Source organism: Mustela nivalis (assembly GCF_964662115.1).
Source record: "Mustela nivalis genome assembly, chromosome: 1".
Lineage (NCBI taxonomy): Eukaryota > Metazoa > Chordata > Mammalia > Carnivora > Mustelidae > Mustela > Mustela nivalis.
In genome coordinates, this window is record NC_139020.1 from 72,065,182 (window position 1) to 72,079,651 (window position 14,470).

Genomic DNA, 14,470 nt, shown 5'->3' on the forward strand with positions numbered 1-14,470 from the left:
GCATCAGATTCTACTAGGCTAAATATTTGTTGTTAATGAAATGTAAATGCAAGTATTTGACATATGTTATTAAATATACAAAATTGGAAATATTAATAAGGGTACTTCAAATATTTAATATTTTAATTAAAATTATTTTGCTATTAATTCCTAATCATATATAACCTGCATGGCTATTAGAATTTCTTGTGGTGGTTCTAAGTTCATACAAACATATGAAAATATTATATTTCATTAATGATTTTATGCTTTATGTTTCTTTGATAGAAGCAAACTTTGTTATTTAAAATACACTTCAAATTTTATTCTGTTGGTGTACAAAGAAAGGCATTGTGGAGAATATATATTTTTAAAACCCTGTCACAAGCAGCCAGGCACCTTTAACTTTACATTTCACCTTGCAGCACACACAAAATGTTTAATTATTTGAGGATTAATGGAGGTAGTTTATAATTAAGCTGAAGTATGAACTGATGTCATCATCTCAGTATGATGATATACATTTTTATGCCAAAGCACCTGTTGTTTTGGAAGGAAGCAGCTGATATCATTATCTGCGCAGCCAGATAGCCCTGTTTCCTGCTGCTTAAAAAATTATCCTAAGGGTTACCTAAGTTGGAGTAATTCAGCATTTACGTTTTCATACCCAGAAGAGGACAGAATGGAGAAAATGACTCCTCCCGCTCTCAAAGGGAAAGTGAAAGGCACCCTGGGAAAGAGGAAGAAGAGGGAGGAGAAGAAGAGAGCTTGAGCTAATGCGGCCAAAGAAGACTGCCACTCATCCCTGAGATGGACTTCTTCTTTTTTTTCTTCTTTTAATTTTTTATTTCTTTTCAGCATAACAGTATTCGTTGTTTTTGCACCACACCCAGTGCTCCATGCAATCCATGCCCTCTCTAATACCCACCACCTGGTTCCCCCAACCTCCCACCCCCGGCCCCTTCAAACCCCTCAGATTGTTTTTCAGACTCGATAGTCTCTCATGGTTCACCTCCCCTTCCAATTTCCCTCAACTCCCTTCTTCTCTCTAACTCCCCATGTCCTCCATGCTATTTGTTATGCTCCACAAATAAGTGAAACCATATGATAATTGACTCTCTCTGCTTGACTTATTTCACTCAGCATAATCTCTTCTAATCCCATCCATGTTGCTACAAAAGTTGGGTATTCATCCTTTCTGATGGAGGCATAATACTCCATAGTGTATATGGACCATATCTTCCTTATCCATTCGTCTGTTGAAGGGCATCTTGGTTCTTTCCACAGTTTGGCGACTGTGGCCATTGCTGCTATAAACATTGGGGTACAGATGGTCTTCTTTTCACTACTGAGATGGACTTCTTAATCATTCTAAGAGCATATGGAGTTTGCATAAAAACTGAACAATGAAAGCACCTCATTAATTTTATTAATGTAAATGGAATGTTGCATTGTTGGGGAAAGTAGAGAGGAAAAGATACATAGCTTTAACACAGAATATAATGTTACCATGTTTCTAACATTAATGTAAAAATCTCATAAATATCTCTTTTTCCAAACTTGGTAGAATGGATACTCAACCTTAGCTTGCCAAATTCAAAGCACGTGGTCTTATTTGCTATATTATTTCCTTTCCAGTTTAACTTTTTCCTCACATACTCTTTCCATTCCCTTCCTTAACTGAACTCAATATGTCTCTGAAGACAATTCCTTACAAACTTTGTGTTAGGATATATTCACTCTTCTCACTTGTTCTATTAGTTGGGGTTATTACTTCTAGCTGCCTAATAAACTAGTAAATTTTTATATTATATATATATATATATATATATATATATATATATATAGTGTGTGCATGTAACACATGCACACATTTGTGTACAGCTGCTAGAGCACTCCGTTCTGGAAGGGCCTATGAGGGTGTCATTGATGTTTATCAGTATTTCTTACTTCCTCTTTCCACTGCTCATTCCATGTTACCTTGCTCTCAGATCAGTGAGGCAGGATTCTTTACAATTAGAATAGTCCCAAACATTTATTCCAAAAGTGGGTAGGAGAAGAATAAATGAAACAAGATGGGATTGGGAGGGAGACAAACCAAAAGGGTCTGAATTCTTAATGGCATTATCTTTATTGGAATGGTACTTATTAGCATCCAGGAATCCTATGAATTCCAAATATAGTATTTTTTACTCTTGTTTTTAGCAGAAACACAATTTTTTTCTTGTTAACTTGGTAAGTCACCCCTATGGATACTATAATCTCTTTACTGCCTTCACTATAACCTCTTACAGTCATGCCTCTGAAAACAATCAGGTAGCAGTTTTAACTTCCAGTTTAATGGGACTATTTCTGTGTCCTCTAGTGAATAGAGTCCTATAGTGAATATTTGGACAAGGTTGCAGGAACTGAAAGAAAAATATCTGTATAATGAGTTACATATAATAGTAAGAGAGACCCTGCTAGCTTTTACTTCTTGGATTCAGGACCTATGAACGCTGGCTATGAGAGAACTAGCATCAGGTAACTGTGGTTGATTCAAAGTAAATACCACATGCCGTATAAAAACATCTCAACTTCACCTGGTCTTCTATCAAATATCATAACTATTTTTAGTAGGCTATCCAACTTTCTTTTAAGTGTGCTGCTTCTGAGTGATGAGGTTTGTGATTAGATCAGAGAAATCCCTGGGTATGAGCAGATGTTGCATTTTTCTGGTACTAAAATATGTTATTTGTTAGGAAACAATGTTATATAAGATAGCATCATGATGCATAGAGAATTCTCTGTCCATAGGTGGCAGTACAGACAGAAGCATGGTGGGTATGGAAGACAAATTCATCTCAAGTGTCAATGTTTAATTCAGCAATCCCATTTCCAAGTGTATACCCAAAATAATTGAAATCAGGATCTCAAAGAGTTACCTCACTTCCATGTTCCTTCCAGCATTATTCCCAATAGCCAACATGTAGAAACAATCCACATGTCCGCTGATAGATAAATGAATAAATAAAATGCAGTTTATACCTAAAATGGAATATTATTCAGCCTTTAAAAAGAAAGAAATTGCTATCATAAGTTATTGTATGAATAAATCTCAAGGACATTATGGGGAAAAAAAAAGAATGGATGTTTAAACCAATGAGGAAAAATTACTTTCACAGTGGAAGAGGTCCAATGTCATCTACCTGCCACTCATGGACCAACCAATACCACTAGAGTATGGTGCTATACTGAACATTCACTATTGGCACCTGTGGTCCAGAAATTGGACATTTACCAGAGAAAATAAGGGCATCAATAATGATGAGGAAAAATCCATATTGTTGAGATCATACATAGCCTACATGTCTGCTGATATGGCTATTGTTAATCATTAAAGAACAAACAAGCAAACTCAGAATGATGCAAAAGTAGGCCTCCAGTCCCAGAGTGGGACATTTTCCTCACATAATTAGTGAGATTCACTTCTTCAGTAAATGTCCTTAGATGGACCACACATGGAATATACATGCCAATTTGGCAATATGTTCATATAACTCCTCTCAACCTGCTTGCCATCAATCTTCCAATCTTATTCAAGTGCCTGATCAGTGTGGACAAATATTAACCATTGTCATGAAGGAGAGTAGAACTTCCCTCAAGCCATCTCTTTCAACAAAATAGACGGTCTAAAGTCTTAAATATGAGAAGGCTGATCTTTACCACCATTCTCCAGGATCAACTCTGACTGGAACCACAGTGTGGCACTAGTTCATGTGCCATAGGCATATATACAGGCATAGCCTGTATATGTTGCAAATTCTCTGTAAACTGAGACTGACCATTTCTGCCTCCAATAACTGGTCATAAGAAGCCCACATGAGACCACAGTGTTTGATGAATGGAGGAGCAGGAATGCAGCATAAGTAAGTGTCATGCAATTATGTCATCTTTTCATGCTATTTACCTGTGCTGTCAGGATCTGCTCAAGCCAACTTTTACATGACATTTCCATTATATGCTGGACTGCTGCTGCACATGTCCAGCTTTAACGTAAAAAATGTTTCAAGTTTGGACATTCAAGTTAATTTATAATTCTACAATGTTTGCCATTGGATTTGGGGCCTAATCCTCAATCATGTCTCTCTGCTACTACAGAAGAAAAGATATAATTTTGAGGTTTCCATAACATCTCTTTGGTTCTCTAACTATGGCATGAACAAAGAACTCAAAGCTCTCAGTCTATAATTTTCTTTCTGTAAGTTCGTCAAAGCTGTCAAATCAGCCATTCTGGGGACAATGCTTGAAATCATTATTACTCCCATAATGGTATGATAGTAGCCATTGTTACTTGTTTTCCCAGGGCCTTGCCTTTGACTGGCACTTAATTCCATGAAATCATGGGCTCACTTAAGTAATTTAAGCCACTGCATGCCAGGTATTAGTAGTATTCTATTTTCCCACCTGCAAGGAGGTCATTGTTACATTTGTACTCACACAGAGAAGGAACCCCACCTTATAAACCCATCTTGAAAGCCTGACACTTGGAATAACTACTAATAACAAGAAGTTTGTCAGTCAAGGTATAATCAGGAAAATAAAACCATTCAGAGTTATAAACAGAAAGAATTTAATGCAGTAAAATGGTTACAAAGGTGACAGAAAAGGCTGAGAATCAAATCAGGGAGTGATGGGGCAATCCAGAGGTAAGGAAGAGCAAAAACTGCTACCTGACCTTGGCTGAAGTGGCAGAGATCAGAAGGCATTACTAGAATCCAGCGGCCCAGGAAAATTCAAAGAATCTGAATTGGGAAGACCTGGAACCAAATAAGAGACATGACAACTGCCTCTATGCCGTCTCATGCAAAATCAGAAGGAAATAGCACTGCAACTTCTGCTTTCCACAGGTCTTATAATCTTTGGTAGAACCTCCCTCTAACCAAACCCCAATAGAAAAGAAGTAATCCATGAGACTAGGGAATGAAACCTGCAGAGATCAGCCCATTTGTGATTCAGCAGAGCAAGATAAGAGCAGGGAATGTATCTGAAGGTAAATAGGCACAGGGCCAAAGCAAATCATTTTTTTAGACACAGTTAAACTGTGACATCAATACATGAGGTAAAAATCTGGTATAGTAAATATTTATCCTAAAAATTCCTTAAGAACACCATAGCAAAAGGCCTTTAACCACAAGAGGCACTTCAGCCTGGAGAGAGGCTCATACCATAATGGTTCATAGGAGAACAGAGACCAACCACAGAAAATCAGATTTCTGTGTCCTCTTCTCTCCATACTGAGGTGTATGTACATTAAATGAAATAGCAGAGACAATAGTTGAAGTAGAGAAAGTTGAATGTTTGTATCTTATGACTCCATAATTCTTTACACAATTGTATTAGTAAGACTTAGAATCAATAATAAAAGCCCTGAAGTTAAAGAAAAAAAAATTGTTCAGCCTACTCAATATGCAGCAAATGTGTGAGGTCAAAGATGTGGATCTTGTTGTTCAGCCAGGAGAACTTTTGTTGGAGAAAAGGCCAGCCATGTTGGTTTTACCCAGAAAGGAAGTCGTAATCTTCAGAGTAGATAGAGGGAGGAGGGGAGAGATAGGGTTGGCTTTAGAATGGAGTTTATCTCTGGTTGATCTCTTGAAAGACAGGGAAGAAATTAAATCTGAGAGAGCAGTTTCCTCTAATTCTGTAAAACACTAGGATCACAAACTTTTTAGGCTTGAATCCTATCTTAAAAATATAACAGAAATGAGAGAGAGCTGTTAGAATGGGTCAGTGATTGCCCCCAAACTTGGACACCATGAGCACAGGAGCATCAAAGAGGCCAAGAAGAGCATTAGTAGAAGAGCGAGAATGAACACCATGCTGGCAAAACAATAACCTTCCATAGCAAGAGATTTTGGTGCCTAGGAAAGCAGCAGCAGTAAGAATTTCCAGAGAGATATGGGAAGGATAAGTATATTGCAGAGTTTTTAGGTGCTGCTTTTTATAGATGAGGACCAAAGCCAATCAAAATTGCATTTTTTGTAGTTTGTTTCATATGCATTCATAGGTTTATGAGACCTAGAGAAATGTGGGTTACATGTACAAAGATTTAGTAGGCCCAGATGATGATATTCATATTGGGCAAAATTTGAATAAGAAATTCTCTTGGAGAATTCTTTCTTAATGAATCTATTTCCATCTGAGTATCATATAAATTATAAAAGCATTTTCTGAAATTCTATTTTTCATCCTCTCTTTATTTTTCTAATTTTTGTTATGGCTTATAACAAAGTACACATTAGGATAACATGGAAAGCTTCTTTATAATACTAATGACTCATTAATACTACAACACCCTAACCCGTGTCCCTCATATGACACAAGGAGAGTCAAACTCCTCAGAATGTAAATCATTTTGCAAGACAACTATCCTGGATTCTACAGAGGATCCAGTATAATAAAGAACAGAGAGAGAGAATCTTCTGGATTGGGACAAACTAAAGCCATAAAGGAGTTCCATTATAAGGAAACTTCATTGTGTCTTATATAGGAAAAAATAGTATATGTTTTTAACATTTCATCCAATATAGTACATCTTTGAAAGGAATAAGGATGCTATTAACAATTGCACCAGGACAACAGACAAAAAGAGGGATTTCCCCAGACAAAGAAGGATACACTCTTTCCTGGTTATAAAGGACATTTTTCAGAGGATTCTCAGGTAAATATGAGGATGATCTATGCATTGAAATATGTTATTGAATTAAGTTAATTTTTCTTAACAAGATGGGATTGGAGGGAGACAAACCATAAGAGACTCTTAATCTCACAAAACAAACTGAGGGTTGCCAGGAGGAGTGGGGTTGGGTGAGGGTGCTGGGGTTATAGACACTGGGGAGGGTATGTGCTATGGTGAGTGCTGTGAAGTGTATAAACCTGGAAATTCACAAACCTGTACCCCTGGGGCTAATAATACATTATATGTTTATAAAATAATTAAAAAATATTTTAAAAAGTTAATTTTTTTAGGGGTGATGGTGTCATGGGTGTATAAGAGAATGTCATTATTTTTGGAAGATATATGTATACTGAAGTATTTAGAAATAAAGTGTCATGATGCATTCAGCCTTCTTTTGGATGATTTGACAAAGGTGTGTGTGTGTGTGTGTAAAAGAGATGGAGCTAGTATAATACTGAAGGTAAAAAATAAATATTTATATATAATATATATACATATATCTTATATATACACATGCACACACACACACATATATATATAATCATGCTGTTCTAACTTTTCCCTGGGTTGGAATTCTTACCCCCATTCTTACCTCCTTCAAACAAGTCAACTAGTGAAAAAATAGATAATAAACATTACGATATGTGCTTAGGTTAGGCGTTGCTCAGGTCATGATCTCAGGGTCCTGTGAGCCCCACTTTGGGCTCCCTGCTCAGGGAGGTGTCTGCTTCTCCCGCTCCCTCTACTGCTCTGCCTGCTTGTTGTGCTCTCTTGTGTGATCTTTTTCTCTATCAAATAAAAAAATAAATAATCTTTTAAAGGGGGGGCACCTGGGTGACTCAATCAGTTAGAATATATGCCTAGGGAAAATAAGCAACAGAACACTGATTCCTAACCCCCAATTGGTGTGGGATGAGATCAGGATCAATGTATGTTAAAGGTTCTCAAGCAGGTTTGAAAACCATTAGCTTTGATGACTAATTATGTGCTTGTAACTTTTAGGTCATACTTACCACTCTCCTGTTTTGTACTACTGTTCCGTAGTTCTAACTGATGGACATCTTTATCTCTAGACTGGTCCTTACAGTGCCTCAAGATACAGTTTTCATCTTTCTCTACTATCCCCTCTTCCAAAGAGTTTCTATTAACTGTTTTCTGTGTATTTACTCATGGTTACCTACCTTCTCCCAGGAACTGAAGCTAAAATCCAGGGAGTCATTTTTTTCCTATCTTCCCATCAAATCAGAATCAGTGTTGCCAGCCCCTCCTTCCCCCTGCCATCTTCATGACAATTATGAAAGAACTTAACTGCCTCTCTTACCGTATCTTTGGAAGATCTCATTATTGGTCTCTTATTTCTATTATATACCCTTCTCCAATCAACACTATGCACAGCAACTGAGTATCCAAAACCAATCATTACAAATAAAAAACTTTTAATTATTCATGTTAAGCTACTAAATGAAATGAAAATTCTATTTTCTGACTTTTTAAATTCTCCACTGTTTTTTCACAACTTACAACTCCAGGCTTGTGGAGCCTGGGTGGCTCAGTCAATCAAGTGACCAGCTCAGTTTCTCCTCGGGCCTTGATATAAGGGTCTTGAGATCCAGCCACACATCAGGCCTTGCACTGGGCATAGATCCTGCTTAAGATTCTCTCTCTCTCTCCCTCTACCCCTCACCCCCCCCCCAATAAACAAAACAAAACAAAAAACTCCAGGTTTATTACACATAACATAATATGCCTACCTTATATTTGCGTGAAAATTCAGACCTGCCTTTTCATGATCTGTACCATACTGAAATTGTTCCGTGTACATTAATGCCCTTATCTACAACTTATTCTTCAAGGACACGTACAGCCTTCCTATAAAATGCCCCTATCCCCTTTTGATGAGTCCCTAGAGGATTTTATTTATATCAAACCCACTTTCTCATCTCTAATATTTGGAAGCTGAGGGGTTTTTTTGTTTTGTTTTGTTTTGTTTTGTTCTTTTTTTCCTTAATTAGGCTTCACACCCAGCCTGGAGCCCAACACAGGGCTTGACCATGACATGGAGACCTGAGCTGAGATTGAGAGTTAGATGCTTAACTGACTAAGCCACTCAGCTGCCCCAAACTGAAGTCTTGCTATAAGGAGAACCCTTAAGTAGATTTCCTCACTCCACCCTTTCTTGTATCTCTATTCCTACTTTCAGGTACTAATCCCTGCTCAGGGAAATGGTGTGTTAATTCACATACTTGCAGTTCCCAAGCTGATTTTTATTTTCCAGACTTCCTTAGTTGATCTTTCTAATACCAGCAAGGTACTAACTTAAAGAAAACTACAAAATGAACCTTTAGTTGTGTATGTTCCCAGGTAGCTATTCCACAAGTACCTCATGTGGTCTGGTAGCCTTGTAAAATTTTACTTCCTACAGTCATTTTCAGTTTTTCATTATAATTATTCAATACCCCCTTCCAATATACTATAATCTTAAATAAGTATCTTATCCGTTTCTATAACCTTTGCAGTACTTAGAAATTTGCATACATTTGTTGTTCAATAAATGTATACTGACCTGAACTGAACAAGTGTTTTTAGTGTTCTACACAAATCATTTTAATGTGCTCTAAAAAAAAAAACCCCACAAAATTATTGTGATTATTTCTATTATTTTTTTTCACAATAAAGTAAAATATTTTCATTTGAAATTATATTTGGTGGGTTACAGCCGAATTCTGCACCAGTATATTAAACTCTGGATCATGGGAAGAATAAGAATGGTAGAAAATGTTGGGAAGGCAGAATAAGAGGTTTGTAGAAACTGACTTGTAAATGAGAAATAATGCTTTTTTTTATTAGATTACACTAGCTTGAAACTGATATTTATTAAAATTTAAATTGATGAATGCTTGAAAACAGTACACAGAGACCTATAATTCCATCTTGCAATTCTAATGATAGTGAAGAACTAAACTAAAATGTTCTGTCATTTTTTATACCACTATAACCTTTGGATGAAATTACAGTCTTATACCAAAGTGCATTTGAAAAAGAATATTCCTGCCCATATTAAATGCACTATATGGAAAAACATTACTTGTAATGAATATCTGAATAACATAATTATGTAAACACCTGCTAAGTACAAATGTGTTATTGTGTTTCAATCCCTAATACTGTGATTGTTTAAAATATAAAGGAAAAGGAGAAAGAGAAAGGTTCTACTGTTTTATCTCAAAGGAAAAAAAGATATATAATTCTCTGTAACATTTTGAGGCCAGGAAATATGCTATGTTGTTTCTTTTGGCAGCACAATTATTCTTAACATTGACACTTCCGCCCAAAATAAGAACTATTTTTCTTTTTTATCTTCTGGCCATATTTATTACTTCATTGAACACAAATCATTTTAATGTGCTCTAAGTTATCAAAAAAAGTAAAAGAAATTATACAGAACCCAAATTACAAGTTATAAAGGTATAAAATAGGAAAAACTAAGATGTTGCCAGAAAATGAAAGAGATAAAGAGAAAATCAATGATTAAAAATATCCTTATCTCAATCACATCTCATGATATAAAAGATAGTTTTAAAAATAAACACAAATTTCTACTCTCGAGGTGAACAGAAGTAAAATTATTTTACCTGAAAGAATTTGTCAGAACTAGGATAGAATTAAAGGAATTTTAACAGAAATTGGGCAGGAAATATTAAAATTATTCCTAAAATGAATTACTGTTTTTATATAAACAAAATATCAGAATACATTTTTTATTAAATGTGTACTTCACCATATGTCCACTTGTGTATATTTACTATTTAATCCATTTTCTTTAGAAGATTTTCCCTGATAAAGTTTATACATATGTATTTTAAAATAATAAATTCTTGAATCATGTAGTAGTTCCTTCATAATTAAAATGTATTTTTTCCATAGTTGCAGGTAAATATTTTTATCCTTCATGCAAATAATAACACAATTAATAAAACAATTTCTCTTTTCCTTTACTACTTAGATAAGTTTTATTTGTCTTTATAGATTGCATTTTTTTCATTGCTTCTTTCAAATCACTATTCCTTTATGATATACTTTTGATATTGTAGAGGATTCCTTAAAAAATATTTTCCTAAATAATTTCCATCATCTTTTCTTCCATTTTTCCACTCAACTGTAATTAGACCTTATTTGTATATATACATCTACAATGTGAAATAAAATTTCCCTTTTAATCTCTTCTGAAAACTCTAACTTTGTCTTACTCAAACATCAGTCCCAAAATATATTTCTGACTCCAGGCTCATCAAGTTTCTTAAAACATACATTTCGAATTCTGGGCTATCTACAAAGTAAGTTAATAGATACTGAGGGACGTAGCTTTTGTATTTACAGATATATACACTCCAGAGTCAGTATACATACACTCCAGAGTCAGTCATACCATTCATTCACATCCTTACATCCTTCTGGTCAATAATTGTGTTAGCTCAACTGTGAAAAAATATCCGGACTCCAACCATTTCTTACCATCTTTACCATGACCTCCCAATACATAATTTCTCACCTAAATTATTATCAGTCTCCTAAATGGTTTTTCTCTTATACTCTTGCCACCCACCTGCCCTAAACCTGTTGCCCCACTCCTGTGTCCTATTGCCAATCTACTGTCAAAATTCTCTCCATTCCTACCAATTCACTCAGGATGAAAGTCAAAGCCTTAGTAACTGCCTCAACACTGGGCATGATCTGATCCCTACTGACTAAACAGTGGGCATGGTCTGACATCATTCCTTACCAATCTTCCCCTCACTTCTACTTCGGTTACACTGGATTACCTGCTTTTCCTGTAGCATGCCAGACTTGCTTCCCCCTCAACATTTCTGTATCTAAAGGAGTAACCAAAGTATTTTCTTCTCATCAGGTCCAACAGGACATTATAAGTGTCACTACAGTCACCTTTGTGTCACATTTGTTCAAATCTGTAAACCAATCCATTCATCTGGATCTGTCAAATCCATTCATCTGGATTTCGCTACTTTGCCAACTAATGTGTTAGGTTTATAAAATACAAGTGTCAAAAAAAAAAAAAAGCCTCTTTCCCAAAGGAGCAGTCTAACAGACTAACAGAGGTGATAAATACTATAATTGAGATGAATACAGGGAGCTATCAACCCAGAAGATGGACCAGTACAAATTGTAGATACTAAAGCTTCCCAAAAGAGCTTGGCCTCAGAGGAGTAGCAAGGGTTATGAAAGCTGAGAAGAAATTCAAAGGGAATTTCAGGCAGAAGGTAGACACAGAATTAGTAGACGATGTAATTCATTTGGAGAACTGCAAGTTAAGTTCCTCTTCAATTTACAGTAGGGCTCTTTGTTATTGTTTTAACTTTTTTTTAGTGGCTGCCCTAGAGTTTGCAAAATACATTTATAGCTAATCCATGTCAACTTTCAAATAATGCTATAACAACTTCAGAGACAGTATAAATACCTTATAAAACAAAATGATCCTTATTCTTTCCTTCCACTTTTATTTGTTTAATTTTTTTTTTTTTGTATAAACATACAATGTCTTATTAGCCCCAGGGAAACAGGTCTGTGAATCGCCAGGTTTACACACTTCACAACACTCACCATAGCACAGACTCCCCTAATGTCCATAACCCCACCACCCTCTCCCTACCCCCTACCCCCAGCCACCCTCAGTTTGTTTTGTGACTTTAAGAGTCTCTTATGGTTTGTCTCCCTCCCGATCCCATCTTGTTTCATTTATTCTTTTCCTACCCCTCAAACCCCCCACGTAGCATCTCCACTTCCTCATATCAGGGAGATCATATGATAGCTGTCTTTCTCCGATTGACTTATTTCACTAAGCATAATACCCTCTAGTTCCATCCACGTCGACGCAAATGGCAAGATTTCATTTCTTTTGATGGCTGCATAGTATTCCATTGTGTGTGTGTGTGTGTGTGTGTGTATGTGTGTGTGTACCACCTCTTCTTTATCCATTCATCTGTTGATGGTCATCTAGGTTCTTCCCATAGTTTGGCTATTGTGGACATTGCTGCTATAAACATTCAGGTGCACATGCCCCTTTGTATCTTTAGGGTAAATACCCAGTAGTGCAATTGCTGGGTCAGAGGTAGGTCTATTTTCAACTTTTTGAGGAACCTCCATGTTGTTTTCCAGATCCACTTCTATTTTTATGCCATCATTCATTTCACTTAGATCTAAGCATACATAGCATATGTATATATATATATATATATATATATATACACACACATATACAGATACGTAATCAATGAATATACATTATCAAATACATTGTTGTTATTGTTATCTTGAACAGTTACCTGTTACATTAAGAATAAGAAACTTTTTTTTTTTTCATTTTATCTACCCTATCCTCCAGTGATCATCTTTTTTGAATGTAGAGCAGAGTATCTGACCCATATAAATTTTTTTCTCTTTGAGGAACTTCTGGGGATGCCTGATTGCCTCTGGTAGGTAAGCATTTGCCTTTGGCTCAGGTCATGATCCCAGGAGACTGCAACAGGCTCCTTCTTTAGCCTGGAGCCTGCTTTTCCCTCTGCTTGCTTCCCCTTCTGCCTGCGGTTCCTCCTGCTTGTGCTTGCTCTCTCTGAAAAATTAAAAAAAAAAAAAATCTTAAAAAACAACAAAAATAACTCTTCTGTTAACGTATCTTGCAATGCAGGTCTGTTGACAACAAAGTCCCTCAATTTTGTCTGAGAAAGTCTTCATTTCTCCTTCACTTTTGAAAGATAATTCTGCAGGATACAAAAGTCGAGGGTTTTTTTTTTCTCTTTCAATGCTGTAAATATTTTAATTCACCCTATTCTTGCATCATTTCTCAGGAGAAATTGCATATAACACTTATTTTTGTTCCTCTGTGGATAAGATGCTTTTTTTCCTCTCCTTTTTTTTTATTTTAAGATTTTATTTATTTATTTGGAAGAGAGAGAATGAGAGAGAGAGCCCGCAAGAGGGTGGGGGTCAGAAGGAGAAGCAGACTCTCTACAGAGCAGGGAGCCCAACGTGGAACTCGATCCTGGAACTCCAGGATCATGACCTGCGCTAAAGGCCGTCGTCCAACCAACTGAGCCAGCCAGGCGCCCTTTCCTTTCCTTCTTTTAGGATTTTTTTTCTTTGTCTTTAGTTTGAAAATGACATGCTTAGGTCTCGGTTTTGGGGACATTTATCCTACATGGTGTTCTCTGATATTTATAGGTCTGTGGGCCACTGTCTGACTTTAATTTGGGGAAATTCTCAGCTGTTATTGCTTCAAATATATCATCTATTCCTTCCTCTCTTTCTTGTCCTTATAGTATTCCCATTGCACATATGTTATACCTTTTGTAGTTTTCCCACTGTCTGGGTTTTGGTTTTGTTTATTTGTTTGTTTTGTTTTTTGGTGTTCTTTCTTTCTTTCTTTCTTTCTTTCTTTCTTTCTTTCTTTCTTTCTTTCTTTTTCTTTTTCTTTTTCCAAGGATTCTATTGATCTAGCTCAGGATTCTTTCCTCAGCTGTGTTTAGTCTACTTATAAGCATAGAAGGCATTCTTCATTTCTCACAGTGTTTTTGATTTCTAACGTTTTGTTTGTTTCTTAGGATATTTTCATCTCTCTGCTTACATTGCCCATCTGTTTTGCATGCTACCTAGTTTATCCATTAGGGCCCTTACTATATTAATCATAGTCATTTTAAATTTTGAATCTAATAATTCCAACATCCCTGCCATGCCTGGTTCCGATGCTTGCTCTGTCTCATC

At 36.1% G+C, this 14,470-nt stretch overlaps 1 long non-coding RNA gene across 2 annotated transcripts in view; it reads left to right on the forward strand.

The window, feature by feature from the left end:
* Positions 1 to 14,470, forward strand: part of LOC309854363 — a 470,028-nt gene that overhangs the window by 265,206 nt on the left and 190,352 nt on the right. The gene's annotated exons all lie outside the window — the stretch shown is intronic.